Raw genomic sequence first — 21,025 nt, 5'->3', positions numbered from 1 at the left:
TGGCGATACAAAACACGTTCGTTACACTTTTTGCACAAAATCATTCTTCTTATTCCTGCCTTGTTTGAGCTGTTTTAGGGCGTCTTGTCTCTTTAAATCTAAATAACCTGCTGCTGGCCACGCCCCCTAACTCAATGTTTACACTCTGCAAACAGATACGCAATTATACAACCATGCAGCTTTGAAAAGCACAAGTGGAGGCTCCTGCACAACTAACCAGAATGCAGGAAATAGTTTCTGAATGGTAAGACAACAGCAAAACGTTTGTTGTCAAAACATATGATCTGCATTTAAGATAGAAATGAAAAATCTGGAAAATGTGCCGATTTTCCAGATTTAATCGATAAAATAGATTAATTTCATCCAATTAATTGATTCGATGTTTCAATAATGGATTACTAAGATAAATGTTAGTTACAACCTTACAAGGTAAATAAAAAGTAAGGTTAATGTATTCATAGTGTTCTATAAAATAAGTTTAATGAAAAATCTGGCAATATGTTTATCCGATTAATCAATTAATCGTCAGAATAATTGGTTATGAATACATAAATAGCTAGCAGTTGCAGCCTTATATCTCTTAATGTAAATAAAATGAATGTTATATCAGCTGAGAAACCTTACTGAGTAAAACCAGAAACACTTTTAAAAGAAAACATTTGAATAAGGAAAACACATGTGGTCCTTTAGATGTGGGATGTTACCTGATCACAGACACAGTAGAAAGAAAAGGCACAAAACAGTGAAACCACAGAAATTTGCATGCAGTGTTAGCAGCCGGTTGTATTTGTTTTAAGGCTTTTACAGCAGAAGGAAAAATGTTGATTAATATCTAGAGTGTGTATAAAACACATTCCAATGCAAAATTAACAAAAACTAACCAGTATTTTCACCTAAAAACACAGAAATGAAAGCTAATATCAATAGAACTCCAAAAACTTCACATTTTACCAAGTATGTTTGGTCCAGTTTCTACTGAAAACACTTTAGTTCACTTCAAATAAGACAAAACTAACTTACAAGTAACTTTTTTAGCAAGATATAGGAATCCACTTTTAGATTATTTCACTTATGACATTTTTCCCATGTTATAATTGAAATAATTTGCCAACGTAACTAGAACTTTTTCATCAATATTAGGGAATTATTGACTGAAAACTACCACCTGTATCTTGCTGACAGGTTACCTATAAGTTAGTTTTGTCTTAAATCAAGTGAACTAAAGTGTTTTCAGTAGAAACTGGACCAAACACACTTGGTAAGAGTTTGTGTTTTTGAAGTGTGTTGACATAATTTGTAGCATGAAAGACCCAAAGTTTGAAATAAGTATTCATTTTAATAACATATAATAGTCTGAAAGAAAAGCTAAAATCTCAAAATCAAACACTTTTTAGCAGCATTTTCCATTTTTAGGAGCAAAATCTACATGCAAAATGTTTTGGGCAACAGTCAATAATTCCCTAATATTGATGAAAACATTTTAGTTCCACTTTTAGATTATTTTACTAATAACAAAAACATTTTCCCGTGTTATAAGTGAAGCAATCTAAAAGTGCAACTACCACTTTTTCACAAATATTAATTATTTTAAAACAAGCTCCTGAATCGCGCTGAAAAGCTACTTGTAAGTTAGTTTTGTGCTATTTCAAAAGTACCAAGATATATGCAGCAGAAACTAGACAAAAATAGTTGGTAATAATTTGTGTTTTTGCAGTGAGGATTATAATCTCGGCGTAGAAAAGCCCTGTGGCTGTGGCCTTGATTTGGCTCCCGTTGGTGTTTGTGAGCACGCTCCGTGGGCAGCGCAGGTCAGACGGAGCAGGTAACTGATTACCCAGTCCGGTCGAACCGGGTCTGCGTGCGGGAAGAGGAGGGGACGGCGCCGGGGAGGAGCAGCTCCCGATCCTCATCAGTCCGACTCCCCGAAGCGTTCATCCCCAAACTTTACACCCCGACCGTGAACGCCAGGGATCTGACGACGCATTGTTGCACTCAGAGCCGCCTTTTGTTCCCGCTAAGACTCTGGGAAAACAAACGGGCCTCCTGAAGAGGGGGAATGCTCTGCATTTAGGACGCCGAGAGGTTTCAGATGACAGCAAACTGAAAAAACACTAAAGTATTTTTTGTTTATTTTCTTGAATTAAGAGGAAACCAACTTAAAATTAACTTTTCGGCAAGACACAGCAGCTTGTTTTAAATCAGCAGTTCATTAATATTGATGAAAAAGTTCTAGTTTCACTTATAACAAGACATTTTAAACAAGTTAAATTATCTGCCAGTGGAACTAGAACTGGGTTGCTAGGTAACGGCCTGGGCTGGGCTGTGGTTGCTAGGTAACGGCCCGGGCTGGGCTCTGGTTGCTAGGTAACGGCCTGGGCTGTGGTTGCTAGGTAACGGCACAGTGAAATTTTTTACTGTGCAAAACTAAGCTTCTTTATCTTGTTACTTATAAGTTAGTTTGGTGTTCAAAGATATTTCCACCAGAAACTAGACTGAAAATTAAAAATGTGTTTTCAGTGTTAAGACAAGAATAAAAATGTCTCTTCGTACACAAACATTTTATTTGTAGATTCTGTTCTTAAAATTGGGAGAGTAAAAAACAACTTTCTATATAGTGTTTTTTTTAAATTGTGAGATTTTATCTCGACTAATCTGTTACTAAAATCAATACTTACTTCAAAACTTTCAGCCTTTTATGCTACAAATTACTTTGGTACACTGCAAAAAATACAAATTCTTTCAGAGTATTTTGGATTTTTGGTTTAGTTTTAGTGGAAATACAACTAATAAGACAAAACTGACTTGCAAGTAACTTTTCAGCTAGTTTTAAGTAAATAATTCCTCAATATTGATGGAAAAGTTTTAGTTCATAACTTCACTTTTAAAATGAGAAAAATGTCTTGTTCTAAACACTTTTATTTATGAATATTAAGGATTCATTGACTGTAAACCAGCTTGTACATCTTGCTGAAAAGTTACTTATAAGTTAGTTTTGTCTGAATTAAAGTGAGCTAATATGTTTGCACTGGAAACTAGACCAGCATTTTACTTGGTAGAATTTAGTGTTTGTTTTTACAGTGCTTCAGCTACGTCAGGTCAAAATAAGATGTTAATTAAACGCCTTAATTTAGATGCAAACAACTAGAAATGGCCACTTAAGCAGACAAAGTAAATTAAGGTGAAAATGTAAATTATCTGGAGGAAATTTTAGCTAAATTCCGACGTTAAGCTCTGATAAAGTGAGCTATTAATCTCTAAATTCCTGTTTCTAGCCCCACTGCCCTCCGTGTTCCCATCTCGCAGCCTAGAATGAGGAAGTGAGACTAAAGCGCTGAGGTTAAAGGTGACCTCTGTTGTCATGGCAACCTCTTTCAGGTCCGTATCAGGGGGTCTTATCAGCGCTCGCTAAACTTCTTTCTGCCTGAAAGGGAATCAATGCGAATCAACTTCACATTCCAGCTCGGTCTGTTCATTCAGGTCTCTGGTTGAAACACCAGGACCGGAGAGGAACCGTCGCTCGGCTGGCCGGACCCGCCGGGCAGCGGGTCCGGGACGGTCCGAGCTTCAGCTGCCGTCTGTTGTGCATTTCCCGTTTTCAGATCAATAAAACCCGACCTGGCAGCTTGTGGCGCTACGGCTGGAGCTGCGCTCGCCGATACAGCCACGCTAACTTCTGCTGCCGCTCGTAAAAACGGAAACACTTCGCAAAAGCAACGGCCACGTTCCTCGTTGTGAAACCCCGCAGCCAGAGCCGGCCCAAAGCATAAGCAAGCTTTGCTTGAATTTACACACCGCAGCTCTAGAAAAGTTTCAGTTTCACACGGTGGCGGATTTTGATATGGGTCATATGGGCAGATGCCCAGGGCGGCAGAACATAGAGGGCGCCCAAGAAACAGAATATAAAATTCTGTCTGAAATGATTCAACCAATTAATGGTAATTAATCAATTATTAAATGAATCTATTATTTCATCGAAATCAATTATTTAATTTCGTGGAAAAAGACCTGAAAGTTAGTTTTGTCTTATTTTAAGATATTTGAACTTGAAACTAGACCAACAGAACTTGGTAGGGTTTTGTGTTTTTGCAGTGCATGGTGGGCAAACCCATATTGTTTTGCCTTCATTAATCCCACATGGGGCCCATCTAGGAGTGCTAGCTGCGACGCTACACCACTAGCATGCTGTCTTCTTGTTCCTGGCCTAAATGCAGAACTTCACTTTTTCCTTGGTTTTATCCCGAAACGTCAGACCGGTGTGTGAACCTGGAAGCGACAGCAGGTGTTTTATTTCTCCAGTGAGGTCGGTGGGAACCTGCAGCTGTGACGCTGGTTTGGTTATTCATTCCCACTCTCACCGATTCCTCTGCTTCAGATGAAATACTCCACATGCTTCAAGGTGCATCAAACAAAGCTCCAGGCTCCGTTTTCTGCCTGCTCCCACCCACTAGAGCTCACCTTCCCTTATCAGCGTGCGCTCCTGCCAACCCCCACCCACACCACCTGCAGCGCCAGGCCACATCGCCACGGTTACTGATTAACCAGGACTTCCTTTTATCCAGGCCAGACGCCCCCGAGGTCACTGCCCGACCCACAGCGCTCCGCTTCAGGCGCAGCGCCGCCGCCGCCGACCTGATGCCACAAAAACGGCTGTTTCTAAAAAAATAAAAACAATCTCAACTCAATGACACTAATTTAGTAGTTTTAGTGTCTATTGTTTTTATTTAACTGCACTGGATGAGACTAAAATGTCGTATTTATCTCCTGCTGCTGTTTAATATGGTGATGTTAGGAGAATAAATTCATAATATTATGAAAATGAGATCAAAGCCACAATATTTTGAGGTTAAGAAAACAAGGTCAAAATTACAAGAGTAAATTTATGTATTGATAAATGTATTTTATGAGAATGAGGTCAAAATAACACAAGAATAAAGAAACAATACGAGAATAGAGTCATAATATTTTGAGATTTAAGTCGTTATTATGAAAATAAAGTCATAAAGTCGAAATAATGCAAGAACGACGTTACATTAAAAGAAGTCGTAAGTAAATAAAGTTGTAATAAAATGAGAATAAAGTGATAATGTTACAGGAATAAAGTCGTAAAATGAGATTAAAGTTGACATTGTTTTTCAGAGCAGTATTTGTGTTCATGGGACGATAATTACTGTGACACACAGTCACAGCCACACAGCTGCCCCAAAAAAATTATAAATAGTTCTTATTGTCAATTTTGTCGTTATCGCTACAATATGACAGCATATCAGGGCCAAATTAAGGAAAATTACAAAAATAAAAGTATAAGAATAAGAAAGAATATTAAAGAATATTAAGAATATTAATAATAAACTCGTACATCAACAAAGTCATGATACTATGAGAAGTCGTACGCAAATAAATTTGAAATAACGCGAGAAAAAGTCGTAATAAGATGAGAATAAAGTCGAAATTATAGCAAAATGAGTCGGAATATTTTGAGATTAAAGTAATAAAATTAGGAGAATAAACCTGTACAAGAATAAATTTACAGTTTACAAAAAGTCCTACATAAAATCATAACATTTGGAGATCAAAGTCAAAATAATGTGAGAATAAAGTTGAAATAATAAGAGAATAAATCAGATTATTTTGAGATTAATTACGAGAAGTTGTATGTGGATAAATTTGAAATAACATGAGGAAAAGTTATAATAAATGAGAATAAAGCTGAAATATTATGACTTTTCTTATATTATCTTGACTTTATTCTCAAAATGTTATTGCTATAAACCTGTTGTAGTTGGGAGCATAATTTAGTAAAATTTACAGCCATTTGCTTTTTACGTCCCAATTTAGTCCAGAACAGTGTTAACTGAGTATCTAGCTACAGGTCCGCGCTGCGCTGAGTCCTTGCTGAGATTAAACTGAACTTTCTGGTAATGGCGGCCGCTGAGTCAGACTCGATGAGGTCGCCTGCAGCGGAGGCGGCGTGCGCCCGCATGGATGCCCGCATGCGGCGCAGTTAGCTGTGCAGCGACGCGCAACACGCCGCCCAGGATGAAAGGCCTCCCCTCCATTACTGGCTGCCGCTGCCCAATGAACTCCTGTTTGATCTTAATGAGGTCACGCAGGTATGGCTGCACACGCCATCTGATTCTGCTACCTTCACGTTCTCAAGCAAACATGGCTTCCTGCTGCACGCAACTCTGCTTCAGACTTCTCGCTGTGCTTCTGTCTGAGAGCGATGATGAAGAAATACGATAAATTTCAGAAGCTGACTGAAGCCAGAGGGCGTTTCTGACCAATCAGCCGGATCCCAACAGGGGCGGCTCCAGGGCTGGGTTAAGGGGGCCAAGCACTGGAACTGAAGTTCATCTGAATTCACTGAATAAACAAATTAAAACTATTTATTTACCCAAAGAAAACACATTAATCTGTTTAGCATTAAAGCTACGCAGTAGATTTGTTTGTTACATGATTAGCCTGTTTAGCTTAGCATAGCTTACACTGCAAAAAATTGTTTCTGGCTTAGTTTCTAGTGCAAATTTCTTAGTACACTTGAAATAAGATGAAATTAACTTACAAGTAACTTTTCAGGTGATAAATATGAGCTTGTTTTAAGTCAGTAATTCCTTGATATTTATTTTAAAAAGCACTAGAACCGAACCATGGGAAGAAAAATTCCCTCATAACAACAACATATTTTCTCATGTTATGTTTGGTCTGTTGCAATAAACCAATAAATCAATTAATCACCAGATAAATTGAAGCAAACTCAATAATTTCCTTTTGCATGATTTATTGTTTTTCTGTCTTTCTACCAAAAACTGGATGATAAAAGTTTTCATCTGGAGACTTCATAGTTAGGGCTGCACAGTGGCGCAGTTGGTAGAGCTGTTGCCATGCAGCAAGAAGGTTCTGGGTTCGATTCCCGGCCCCGGTCTTTCTGCATGGAGTCTCCATGTTCTCCCTGTGCATGGTGGGTTTTCTCCGGGTACTCTGGTTTCCTCCCACAGTCCAAAAACATGACTGTCAGGTTAATTGGTCTGTCCATATTGTCCTTAGGTGTGAGTGTGTGTGTGCATGGTTGTGTGTCTCTGTGTTGCCCTGCGACAGACTGGCGACCTGTCCAGGTGACCCCGCCTCTCGCCCGGAACGTTAGCTGGAGATGGGCACCAGCACCCCTCCTGACCCCACTGAGGGACAAGGGTGCAAGAAAATGGATGGATGGATGGACTTCATAGTTAATTTTGTTTATTTATTTTGGATATTTAAAATGTCTTCCAGTTCCAGTGTTAAATGCTCATCAGAATTTAAAGTTTATTGATTTTGTGAACGTGTTCTCGCATTATTCCATTGCTTTTAGTTGAAAATGGTCTCAGAACAACAATGTTATTGTTTATTACGATAACTTTTCATTTGATTTGAATTACAGCCCTACTTTTATTTAAATTTTTCAGTGTAAACTGGGGCTTGTTGTAAACTGTAAACACCCTGATGAGAAGTGGATGATTATAAAAAGGCATTAGCCACGGACACCTGTGTTTAACCTTATCCATCGCACTTGAGGCCTTTTCAGCAACACAAAGCATGAAATAAACTCAGACTCTTCTTCTTCTTCTTCTTCTTTTAACGCTGTCGATCAAACATGGGAGGTTCGCTGTGAGGTTTCTAACTGATCCCACCAAAACCCATCAACTGTCTCAGTCTGTTTGCTCAGTAGTAAAGCCTGAGCCCCACCCCCTCTAACTTACCCTCCACCATAAACCCGCCCTGCTTACGCACAATCTCCCAGCTGAGGAAAAATATAGAACAAGGCATCCAAAACAAATAGTTTGTAAACTTTAGAGTCCAGTTCTGTGTGTGTGTGTGTGTGTGTGTGTGTGTGTGTGTGTGTGGGCCGAGACCCTCGGCTGTGACATATAGAGCCGCTGATGTTAGCTCAGTGCCAGGTGAGTCTGTGAGCAAACACAGCGAACAATAGCTGCAGCCCATCTCCTCCTGTTAGCCCGGCGCGCTCAAAGACAGGCATTGTTCTGCTCACACACTCTGCATGTGTGTGTGTGTGTGTGTGTGTGTGTGTGTGTGTGTGTGTGTGTTTGTGTGTGTGTGTGTGTGTGCTACACACTGAGAAGATACCCCCATTGTGTGCAGGTAGCACATCAACACATCCACTGACTCATATGGAGATGTAGTCAGGTGGAGTTTGTTGTTCAGCATCATTTAAGTGAATATTTTTTGAATGTCATCAGTGGTGAGAAAAACCACTTTGTTAGTGGTTTTTGATAACTTTTGAAAACATTTAGCACACTTAGCTTGATAAATCCTAAAGCGCTAATTTGTAAGCTTTCATTTAAACATGACTTGAAGTTTTGGTTATTGTCTCTTAAAGGGACGGTGTTGCGTGTTTTACAGGATCATAGTGCCACTATAGCACAATCAAGTAAATATGTTACCTTCAGTTGTTATAAAAATTATGTATATAGCAAATATAACTTAGTAATTGAACAATTTGAAATCGGGCCTCTGTCTCTTTAAAATCTCCTGTTCGTTCTGAAGCTCCGCCTTCAGGAAGTCATCCCAACATGGCTCCTCTATTAACCCCTTAACGACGTTTTTACCAGCGTTTCACTGAGAAGTAGCTCCTGTAATGAGCTCAGCAGCTCCACCAGGTGTTTGCTAATTGCTGCTGGCTAGTCTGAAGGAGCTAACTGGGGGGAGGAGCTTCGTCCTTGAAGGCGGAGCTTGGTCCACCCAGGCGTTTCACTGCTGAATGGTTGCCATGGAGATTAAATTATTTCTCAAACATGCATGAAATAATCAAAGAAACACTCCAGGTATGTTTTAGTTGCAGGAATAACATAACATGATGTAAAAAAGAGGTGATTTTACATAATACTGCTCCTATAAGAATTCTTCAAGTAGACATTAATATTCATGCTCTTATTTTGAAGTCTGTTTATGCAGCAGTTCTGTTTCCTCTCCTCACCTTCGTTCTCTTTCTCTCTCCTTTTTCACTATTATGATTTCAAACAAGAATCATACAGAAACAAAATAAAACAGTAGAGAACAAGATATAAAGATATTCACAATCTAAAGGTATTATAGAATATCAAGATTTTAATATTAAGATTAAATTGGTTCTTAAGAATTGTAGTCTTACAAGGTCAGATATAATTTGCGTTAAAGTTAGCGCATTAGCATTAGCTTCTGCTAAATACAGTAGATTTAGCAGTTAGCATTAGCAGAACTAATGTTCTGTAGTGTTAGCATATGTAACGTTAGTGACGCTAACTTTTGGGCAACCAGATTATCGTAGCTTTTCATATTTTACAAACTCTGCAGATAGTTAATATCTGCACTTCTTAGATATTAACTATTTTATTTATATGTCATATTTAATGTCAAAAACACTTTTTAAATGGTGTATCAAGTTTTCATTTTTTATCACAAAAGTCTGACATTTTACCCAGGCTGTGAAGATAAGCAGCGATTCACCACACAGTGCAACTAAAGCTCTGACCCAAATCCAGTACTGTGGGAGTATCACAGTCAGAACCATCCCTTAATCATAATTAATGCAATGACTAAGAAATGCAACACACCTCTGCTGTGATACAAACTCAAATTACGTCCGGATCCCAGCATGGTATTTCGGGTTGAGTTCTGGACTTTGGCTCATTGCAACATCTTATTATCGCTCTGTTTTTTGGCCATTCTGTTGTAGGTTTGCAGCTACATTTGAGATAAATGCACCTTCATGGAGTCCAGTTTGGTTTAAGTTTTACCTTTCAGACACTTGCAGACAGGTTCTCCAGCTTCCCTCTCAATATGGCTGCAGCATCGTGGTTTCTCCTGGCAACCTTTCCAAAAAGACAAAATTTGTCAGCTTTTTCTTCTGATTTCTACACATTAAATATTTAGATTAAATGCGTTAAACCTGTTCTTGGGCGTTTGCATTTTTATCTGAAGTGTAGAGTTGACATCAAGGTGAAGATTTATTCCCCTTTATTTAAGATTGGATGAATTTTTACAATATATTTTGAATATGACTGAATCTTAGGATTACAGATAAATTTTTTTTAAATGTTATGAAAATAATCGCTTTGATTGTTTCACAGCTTTTTTAAAGGTAAAGAAAATGTATTTGGATCAGAAAAGTAGTTGTTTTTTTTAACCAATATATCAAAAAAAGAAAAAGAAAAATATAGAAAAAACAAAGAGTAAAAGAAAAAGAAACAAAAAAAGATATAAAATGAAAACAGACAAGGAAAAGGGATAAAGAGAGAAAGAATGAAGAAGAGAAAAAAGAAAAGGAAGACAGAAACAAAGAAACAAAGAAATCCTACGTCCTTTAAAATCTGGAGCTACTCCATTTTTGTTTACATTTCACGAAGAACAAAGTTGTGCTCGGCGTCTTCTTCGGAGGTTTTTGTGTCTTTTTTTCAGTAGTTCTTGGTGCAGCGCCCCCACAGGTGAGAAAGGGAACAAGTTTTTCAAATTGGCTAGTTGGTTTGATTCAGTGCAGCAGCTGAAAATGTAGCAAATGTTGCAACTTTTGTCCCCAAACAAAATGAATCTACTGGACAATCAGGTGTGAAAACAGCCTAAATATACAGTATGATTCTTAATTAGATAGATATTAGACCTGTTCACCAAACCGTATCCTTCTGATCTGCAGGTTGGAAACTCGTCTGGTGTTTTTGTAAGGTTTTGGCGGCTGACAGGTTTTTTCCTTGTTTGCAGCCGTCTAAGCAGACAAGGTGAACATCCTTGCTCCTCCTTAGCTGTTCTCCCTCCTCCCATCCAACATATTGTTCAAACACACCAGGTAAACAGCCGAGCGGCGCATGCGCATGTGTGTGAATTCAAGAGAAAAAGCATCACAAAAAACAGGGAAGGAAAAAGTCAGGATTTACAGGCAGAGATAGCAGGGCAGAAACACAGAGGCCTTTGTCTGCCTTATCCTCTCCTCATAAGTGTCTCACATTTTAACCCCATGACTTCTTCACCTCTCAATCCCCCCCAATCAACCCCTTCACTTCCACACCCTGCCCCATTCATCCCTCCGCCCTGCGCTCCATCCCAGTGCAAACACTTCTCTGCGCCGCGGGAACAAAGCACGGATGAATAATGGCAGTGAAATGTCACCGTTTCTTCATGGCGGCCGCCTCCTCCCCTCGCTCCCCGCCAGCGCCGAGCCCAAGGTTATCCATTAACCCGCCGCCGCAGCACCTGAACCTGAACAATGGGCAGAAACACGGAACAGGGAGATGGAAGACAGAGGGACAGAAAATGCTTTATCTTATTATTTGAACCCATTCAGGAATGCTGTGGAAAAGTTAACTCCGAGTGTAGCAGCTCACTTCGGTTAGAGCAACGGTTTCTATAAACATAGACGCTTTCTGCGGCAAAAAATCTACATTTCTGACCAAAAAGATCAATTATGGGATTGAGGAAGAACATTTTTCTCTAAGTCTTCTAAAAAATTGGAGGAAATTTTTTAGATTAAATTAAAATATACCTTTAACATGGAACATTTACCCACTACTAGCTGGTGGCATTTGTAGCTAGCTAAATTTAAACTAGCTACAATAAGATCAGTAATAAGATTGAGAAATAAAATCTTCTACTGTGGTTTGACTCAAAAAGTCTTCTAAAATTTTGTAGGGAAAGTTTAGACTAAATTAAAATAACATGGAAAATTTACACACTACCAGCAAATAGCATTAATATCTCGCTAAATTTCTAGATAAAATAACTAGTGGCATCAGTAATAGGATTGAGGAAGCAAGTTTTTTTCTGTGGTTTGACTCGAAAATTTCAAATATAATAACAATAGGCCTTCGCAGCGCTTAGCTGCTTGGACCTAATTAAAATATACATTTAATATACATCTGTCAAATTTACACTCTAGAAGCTAGTAGCATCTGTAGCTAGCTACATTTCTAAATACAGTGTTAGAAAGATCAGTAATAATATTTTTTTCTGTGGTTTGACTTGAAAATTTTAGATGAAATTAAAATATTTTTAGTATTCCTATGTGTAAAATTTACTAGCTAGTAGCATTTGAGTAAATCACATGTGAACATCACGTACCACATGAATATAAACGTGGTTCACACAAATTTTCACATGTGAACAATGTGAAACACGTCAAAGCACATGAACACGTGTGATTTTGGAATGTTTCGAGGTAAAACCCCATGTGATTCACATGTTTTCACATGTGTATCACATATTCAATATGTGATTAAGCCTGTCGCGATAAACGATAAATCAATTAATCGCAYGATAAATTAAACTTATCGACCTCATTTTAATTATCGGCTTTATCGTCTCTTCCTGCCTTTTTTCTTTCTGTTGATGACACTGAATGATAAAAGGCTCAGCTCCGGTGCTCTTTCTTAGTGTAATGTCCAGCGCAGGCTACACAAGTTGTCGGCGGACCCATTTTCAAAACCTGACAGAAATCCCAGGTATAACGGTTCGATCGGGTTCGTCGTGCCGTGTGGTGTCCAGCCACATGGGCACAAAATAATGGCTACACGTCCAGTTAACTAATTTTAAAACCAGGCATTAATCAATGCTTTACTAGAATCTACATGTGATGCATGTGGCTATAGAGTCAGCGTAAAGTCCTGACGGAATGAAAATCATTATAACCTATTTATGTTACGTTAACGAAGAACAGCTGAAAACTTACCGGGTTTATTAACTGCGGTAGCAATTTGGCTCCAGTTCCTCCTCGTGTCATTTCTATATTCTTTGCACGAAACATTGAATAAACATTAATGTTGTTTCTACATATCATCTCTGATGTCCGCTGGACTTCGGGTTGCGCCTTGTCAGCTGTTTGGGATTCCCCTCCGTAATTTCCCCTCCGAAAGCAGGAGGAGAATCTGCGCTTTCTGATTGGCTACCTGTCACATTCAACGGGCTGCATTGACGCTTCCAGTCGGGGGAAATCCCTGATTTAGATCCGAGCGGCCACGACGATCTACCGTAACACACTTCAGGATGATCGGTTACGAAATCACCAGCGACCAACGTTCTAAGATTGTCATATGGAGAAAATAGGGGCAAAAAAATGGAGTAGTATGAACGACTGCATTAGGTAGTTGGATGTTCCCATCTTCTCTATTTAAATCTAGTGATTACTGAAGGCCAGTACAGACTTCATAATCTGCACTCTTTTTGTTGAATGCAGTATTTAGTTCCACTTTGGCTTTATGTTGTTTAGTTTTTATTCAAGTACGTTTTTTGTTAATGGAGACTGAGAATCCATTTTATTTTTGTTTTTGGTTGTTTTGTTTACTTAACATAACACTGGAACTGATAAACTTTCATTTGAAAATAAAGTGTATCTATCAGGAAATCGCATGTATTATTAGTCATTTCCATTAAATCAGTGTCAAAAGATCTTGAAACAATATTATCGTTTATCGCAATAATTTTTTAGACAATTAATCGCTCTGCAAAATTTGTTATCGTGACAGGCCTATATGTGATACACATTTAACATGTGTATCACATACATGTGATACACATGTATGTGTATCACATGTGTATCACATGTGATACGCATGTGATACACATGATATACATGTGTCACATACATGTATGTGATACATGTATGTGACACATACATGTATCACATACATGTGATACATGTATGTGATACATGTATCACATGTATCACATACATGTGATACACAAGAAAACGTGTGAAACATGGGTACTACATGTGAAGGGGAAGTGGTACCCCTTTACATGGGTATCACACATGTGAAATCCATGTGAAAACAATGCAATCACATGGGTTTTTACCACAAAATGTTCCAAAATCACGTGCTTTTACATGTGTACCACATATTCTAAATGCAGATATACACGTGAATACATGTTTTTACCACGAAATGTTCCAAAATCACACTTATACATGTGCTTTTACATGTGTTTCACATGTATATCACATATTCTATATCCAGATACACATGTGAACACATAGGGTCCATGTGTTTTTACCACGAAATGTTCCAAAATCTCACGTATAAATGTGCTTTTACATGTGAAAATTTGCCTGAACCACATGTACAGGTTTCATGGTTTTCACATGTGACTTTCACATGTGAATTTTTTGTAAGGGCGCCGCCCTTCAACTAAAGTGCTGCAGCTAAATTTTGAGCCGTGTTGTCGCTGAGCCGTCGGGTTGTTGATGAATATATAAATTTTTTTCACACTAAGTTCTTTCAGCCAGTGAAACTAAAAATAGCCCCTTATGAACCCTGGTTGTTTATTTGTTCTGCCCTGTAGTTTTTCCCCGTTGAGCAATCAGAGGGCTTTTTGAGTCACGGCGGTTTGGTAGTGACCCGCCACGGTAACCAGAACCCTTCTGAGATTTTGACCCACTCGCGTACGGAGGGAGGCGTGGGAGAGGAGAGACGACGGCGAGTGGAGGCAGCGCGCTCGGTAAATAAGACGTTTGATTCATGCAGCGGATGTTTTGAGGGAAACAGACCCGAGAATGTAGCGGCGCTAACTTTAGGTCTTTTCCCTCTGTTTTCAGGGGAGGAAATGAACCGAACCGGACCCGTTCTGTTTGCCTTGCGCTGGACCCTCGCTGCATCTGGAGCAGGACACTTCCTCCATTGATGCACTTCAGTTTACGTCTTTCTCTGCATCCAAGACGCACCAGAACTCTCACAGAGCCGATGTTTCGGTTTCTGTTTGCACAAAATATCGCTGAAAAGATGAGGAAACACTTAAATCTGTTTGGATGTTAGCAGCACAAAATTCTGTCACATTAATGACAGAATGACACCAATCCAGATATGGTTTAGTTTTCTCTCACTTTGATGAAAATATTTGTTGGCTTTCTGAAGGAAGGATATTGAAATTCTCAATTCAAATTCCAAACTACCTGTGTCTGGCCTCTAGGGGGCAGTAACACTAAAAAATAGCTCAAAATTCAAAAATAATAAAATGTCTAGTTTCAAGAGTTTAACTTTTTCAGCCAAGAATATTAAAATGCTCAATAAAAAATGTCAAACTACCTTTATCGGCCACTAGGGGGCAGTGACACTAACCATGACACCTCAAAATTCAAAATAAGAAAATGTCGGGTTTTACAAACCACAAGAATGTTGATTTTTCAACCAAGAATATTAAAATTTTCAATAAGAAATGCCAAATTTCTTCTGACTGGCCAGTAGAGGTGATGACACTCAAATTACCCTTTACCTGCCACTAGGGGGCAGTAACACTAAAAATAGCTGGTTGAGATTCAAAAATAGGAAAATGTCTGGAAAATTAGCCATTTCAAAAACCTCCTGAATTTGAAGTTTTCAGCCAAGAATATTAAAATTCTCAATAAAACATGACAAACTACCTGCGACTGGCCAACAGGGGGCGATAGCAATAAAAATATTGGGTTTCTAAAAACAGCCAAGCGCTTAAGAAAAAACACCAAAGCAGTTTTAGATAAGTTGATGAATTTTGGTGTCTGGAAAATGAGCCATTTCAAAAACATCCAGAAAGTAACTTTTTTCAGGCAAGAATACTGAAATGTCCGTCCGTCCGTCCATCCATCCATTTTCTTCCTCTTATCCGGGGTCGGGTCACGGGGGCAGCAGCTTCAGAAGGGAGGCCCAGACTTCCCTCCACAGCCACTTCTTCCAGCTCCTCCAGGAATCCCAAGGCGTTCCCAGGCCAGCCGAGAGACTTAGTCCCTCCAGCGTGTCCTGGGTCTTCCCCGAGGCCTCCTCCCGGTGGGACGTGCCCGGAACACCTCACCAGGGAGGCGTCCAGGAGGCATCCTGACCAGATGCCCGAGCCTCAACTGGCTCCTCTCGACGTGGAGGAGCAGCGGCTCTACTCTGAGTCCCTCCCGGATGACTGAGCTTCTCTCTCTAAGGGAGAGCCCAGACACCCTGCGGAGGAAACCCATTTCAGCCGCTTGTACCCGTGACCTCGTTCTTTCGGTCATGACCCAAAGCTCATGACCATAGATGAGGGTGGGAACGTAGATCGACCGGTAAATCGAGAGCTTCGCTTTTTGGCTCAGCTCTCTCTTCACCACGACGGACCGGATACTGAAATGTTTAATTAAAAAAATAGCTACTTACCTGTGACCAGCCACTAGGGGGCAGTAACACTAAAAATAACAGTTCAAAAGCAATAAACATGGCGGAGGAAAGGAAGGAAGTAGCAAAGACTGAAGGAAACATACAAACAGGTCTGCTATGATACATTTTGCTAGATTAATTTAGAGAGTGATTAACTAATTTGTTAAGGACCTCAAGGAAGGAAGGAAGGAAGGAAGGAAGGAAGGAAGGAAGGAAGGAAGGAAGGAAGGAAGGAAGGAAGGAAGGAAGGAAGGAAGGAAGGAAGGAACAATGGAAGGATATTTAGAAGACTGCATGGAAAAACGTACTATTTAACAAGCGTTGGATCTAAACCTGGATCTCAGCGCTCCTGGAGTTGCTTTTCATCCGCGTGTTTTCTCTGATTTCTCAGCAGGAGAAGGAAACCAGCTGCGGAAAGGAAAGTGAATGAATGGTGGCGTTTATTTATTTGGTTTGGTTGACTGAAAAATTACCCGCCATGTCGCTAATTTTGTCCCGTCTGAGCAGCAGACCCCAACAGGGAGCGTGTGTGTGTGTGAAAAGTGTAAGAAACTCTGTGTAAATGACTGATTTATGCGTATTATCTATTTATGGCATGTTTGTGGGAAATTGTGTGTGTGTAGCAGAATTTCAGCAGCCACGTGTAAACTCTACGAGCGGAGCAGCTGCTCTCTGAAATGGCTCAGGAAAAGGAGAGTCTTTATCTCTCTAGATGAAATTTACTGTATGTGAAATATAGGCGAAGAAAAAGTTCCTGGTATTAAGTTGTCAGTCACACGATTATAACAGTTTTGGGGTTTTCAATGTGGTTTAGTTTTATTTCGTTGTGACTTTTTGTTTGTCTAATTTAGTTCGTTTTAATACGTTCTTTTGGTGTGTTGGTTAAATATGGTTTAGTTTTTGTGTTGCTTTGAGTTTTTCATATTAAAAAGGTGAAAGTATTGTGGTTATCGATAGTCAACACAACAATTTTAAAGAAAATTATTCAATTATTGTTGAACAACCAACTTTTGTTCAACTGTATTTAATATAAAACGTTTTGTGGACTTATGCAAAATGGAGGACATTTGTTTGTGTTTTGGGAAACAAAATCTATTTCACATCAGTTCAAAAGGCTAATTAATAAATTTAAAAACAGGAAAATTAGGAATATTATAATTTTGGTATGTTTTATATAGTTCCACTAATTACCGTTTTTGTTTATTTCACTTAAAAAATGTTTTCTCAGTTTCAGTTTTTGTAGTTTTAGTTGGTTAACTGTCATAACCCTGAATGATGTTTCCATCAGTTAGTTTTAATTAGCTGTTAGAGTGTTTGCTAGCTTTTACCAGCATTTATTTTAGTTTCTATTAACATTTAGGAGCAGAATTAAAAAATATTGTGATCATGTACACATCAAATGGAAATGAAAACAATTTTTTAAAAATTTATTCAGTTATTGTTGGCTTTTTTTCCTGCTGTGAGGACTACAGAGTGCTGAAAAAATTCATTTCACATCAATTCGAAAGGCTAATAAACACAAAAATGAAAATATCTGTAATTTCAGTGTGTTTTAGTTTTATAAAGGTTCCAGTTAGTTACCATTTTCCTCACTAGTTACCACTTTTATTTATTTCAGCTAATGAAAATGTTTTCTCAATTTAAATTTTGGTTATTTTGTTACTTTTAGTTCACTGTAATAACCTAGGAATTTACAGGAGGATGATTGACAGCGTTAAGACCCGCCTCCTGGCTCTGATTGGTTGTTTTTCTTACCAACCGTAGCAGTGGGAGGGATAGGAGATTGTTTTTATCAGATTATCTGTCTCATAACAAACTGTCACAACACGGCGACAGCTTTAATAGATATGGAAAAAAGTCGGATTTAACAAAAATAAAAGTTCCACACTGCAGCTTTAATGAGTTTCAATTAACCGTCTTCACAAGCAAACGAAGCGTTTAAATCTGCCGGCGTCATTCAACTTCAAACAGAATCCAGAGGGAGGGAGAAAAGGCAGCTGCTATCAAAGTGATAAACTGCTCATTTGAAAAAGGCTGAATTAACAGTTAACAGTTCAAATTCTCATCTAAATTTGACATTTAATCGTTGAAGAGGCGTCACATGAGGACACAAAGGTGAACAAAACCTCCAGTTCTTTATGTCAGCAGTTCTGTTGCTCTCCATCATGGATGAAAACACAAACTCATAGAAATGAAACCTCCAGCTGCGTCTCGGTGTTTCCTGAAGCATCACCGATCTCTGCAGGGAAACCAGTCGGACCAGTTGCATCCCAGCTCTGCTCTTGTTTGTTCTGAACCGGCGGCGTTCTGCTCGCTGCTGCTCACACAGCGGGATAAACCGGGCCAAGAGCTGCTGGATTTAACTCCGGCTCAAACGGCGCCACTACATCGCAGGGTTCAGTCATTCACGTCAACATGACGCTATCCGCAGAGAAAAGGGCAAAGACTGCAGAAACACAAAATCTCACCAAAGTAATTTTGATCTAGTTTCTCGAGCAAATAAACTGAATGCAAGTTAAAAGTAACTTTGTTTTGTTTTAAGTAAATTATTCCTTAGAATTGATGAAAGAGTTCGAGTTCCACTGGCAGATTAATTCATTTAAAACATTGGAAAAATGTCTTGTACATTTATCTACACATCCCCTCAACTCAACACTTACGCTGACATGTAAAAATAGCTGCAAAACTGATGCGCAATTATACGACCGTACGTCTTTGAAAAGCAGAAGTGGGACCTCCTGCACAACCACCACACATGCAGCACGTGGTTTCTGGATGGTAAGCCAACGACAAAACACTTGTCTCTTCCACTTGTCTCTGAGTGGTAAAAAAGCTCAGCTCGGGTTGCTAGGTAACGGGCTTCGCTGGGGTTGCTAGGTAACGGGCACTAGCTGCTGATTTGTGATGCTACATTCCAAAGGTTTTCGAAACGGCTCATTTTCCAGACACTAAAAAACATTAAGTTATTAATAAAAATGGTTGGGTGTTTTTTTTAAGCGGTGGGCCTGATTTTAGGTGAAGTATAAAAAGCATAAAACATGGAAAATGTTAGTTTTGAATAATAAGTTCACTTTAAATTCCAGAAATTGTTTAAACACTTTTCAGTAATTCTGCTTCAAATAAAGAACTTTATGTTTACTAGATTAATTTAAAACCTGTAGTAAACCATGGAAACCAGTGCAAAAGTTAGTCTAAAGCCTTGAGTGATGTAAATTTAGTTTCTGTCAAGATGCTTCTTATTTATCTTTCAAATGTTGACACTGAAAGGCCTGGAAATGCCTGATTTTATCTTGGTTATACGCTCGTTGGCTGGAAGCTTCATCCTGAATGAAATCACTGATCCAAACTGAGACTCAGAAGCAAGTAGGATTCAGCAAAAAGCAGCTTTCATGACAGAAACACTTTTTCTTCTGATTGGTGTAAACGATGAGGTTTACACAGAAAGCAGAACGCATTTCAGCGTGGTTGGATGTTCTGGTATAAACCAGGCGAGGAAACTAAAAACCCAGCAGGCCGTGCTAAAGAGACAAGATCTGCATCCGTGCATGGAGAGCAGCTACATAAACACTGCAAGAATATCAATCCACAAAACAAACATATGGATTTCCGCTTAAAAGAGAAGGAGAAATTTTGAGTCTGCCACAAAAGACAGCAAAAGAGGCAAAAAGATGGGAAGGGGAAACAGAAGTTATATGTGGTTAATGTTTGTATGAGTCATGCATAAGCACACCTTGCGAACACCATGAAAATCCTTACAGGTTCCTGGAAGGAATTAAAGAGGCTGACGTGAAACCAGGATGCACGGCTGCTCTGCAGGACCGGCCCCACCCAAAAGGTTCCCCAGGTCAGTGTGTTTTTATCAGGCAGCACGTCTTCAGCACTGTCTCCACATGGAGGAACGTCTCTGTGTTTACCTGCGACAGGACTAACTATTGGAATTAAAATTCAGGTACTTTCTGACCATTTTTTTGCCTTTTAGCCATTGGTGGGCATGGCTAACTAAACAGTTAGCAGCGCTAACGCTAAAGTCGTAGTCATAAACTCTGATGTCAAGGTATTTAGCGGAAACTTTTGCTAACATACTAAATTCAACCATGTTGTCATTGACACCACGTGTGAATGACAAACCTGGGCACCGCTAACTAAAAACAAGCTGTGCTAACACTAAAACACTAATCATAAACACTAGCTTTGCTCGTGCTCATGCTAATGTGCTACACCCCCATGGTATTTTGCAAAAGCTACCTGTAAGGCGCTAAATACCATGTTGATCCCACCATCTGTCAATGACACATCTAGCCAATGGTGAGCACCGCTAACTAAAAAAATAAGCTGCCTTAAAGCTAAGGCTGTAACCATAAACATTAGTTTCGCTAATGCTACACCCTCATGCTATTTGGCGGACGGTACTGCTAAAGCGCTAAATGCAACCATGTTGATACTTACTATGTGTCAATGACATACTTAAGCAGTGGTGGGCAACGCTAGCTAAAAAAATAAGCTGTTCTAACGCTGAAACACTAATCATAAACACTAGCTTTGCAAATGCTAATGCGGTATACCATTAATGTATTTAGCAGAAGTTAATCCTAAAGAGTTAAATTCAACCATCTCTCATATTTTTATTGCATAACCGATCTGAGAAGTGGCGCTTCCGCAAGTGATTCACTTCCACTCACAGCTTCACTGTTACAGTTGTTGAGTTTTGCTAACCTGGTTAGCAAAACAGGGTTTTGGTCAGAAAACACGAAGGACATCAGTAGATTTTAAACAGTTTACTGATGCATTCTGGGTAAGAATAAACATTAGCTGGGAAAGGAGAGGAAACAGAACTTCTGCACAGTCACTTCAAAATAAGAGCATGAGCTAATGGCTAACTACTTCAAATATTCTTAATAGTCAATATTCTAAACTTTAAC

The 21,025-nt window shown here is 39.1% G+C and overlaps 1 long non-coding RNA gene across 2 annotated transcripts in view; it reads right to left on the bottom strand.

The window, feature by feature from the left end:
- The window catches only part of LOC103475154 (uncharacterized), a 32,193-nt gene that overhangs the window by 2,030 nt on the left and 9,138 nt on the right, over positions 1 to 21,025 (bottom strand). Inside the window, exons 3-4 of one of the 2 annotated variants that reach the window (XR_535304.2) lie at positions 16,415 to 16,514; positions 9,768 to 9,842 (exon numbers count right to left, since the gene is read on the bottom strand). This is a non-coding gene — a long non-coding RNA (uncharacterized LOC103475154). The remainder of the gene's footprint in view (positions 1 to 9,767; positions 9,843 to 16,414; positions 16,515 to 21,025) is intronic. The other variant, XR_535303.2, reaches the window with a different exon arrangement.

This window comes from Poecilia reticulata, linkage group LG13 (genome assembly GCF_000633615.1).
Source record: "Poecilia reticulata strain Guanapo linkage group LG13, Guppy_female_1.0+MT, whole genome shotgun sequence".
NCBI classification, from domain to species: domain Eukaryota; kingdom Metazoa; phylum Chordata; class Actinopteri; order Cyprinodontiformes; family Poeciliidae; genus Poecilia; species Poecilia reticulata.
Note: the sequence above shows the minus strand (reverse complement) of the source record. Positions and strands in the feature narration are given on the sequence as shown.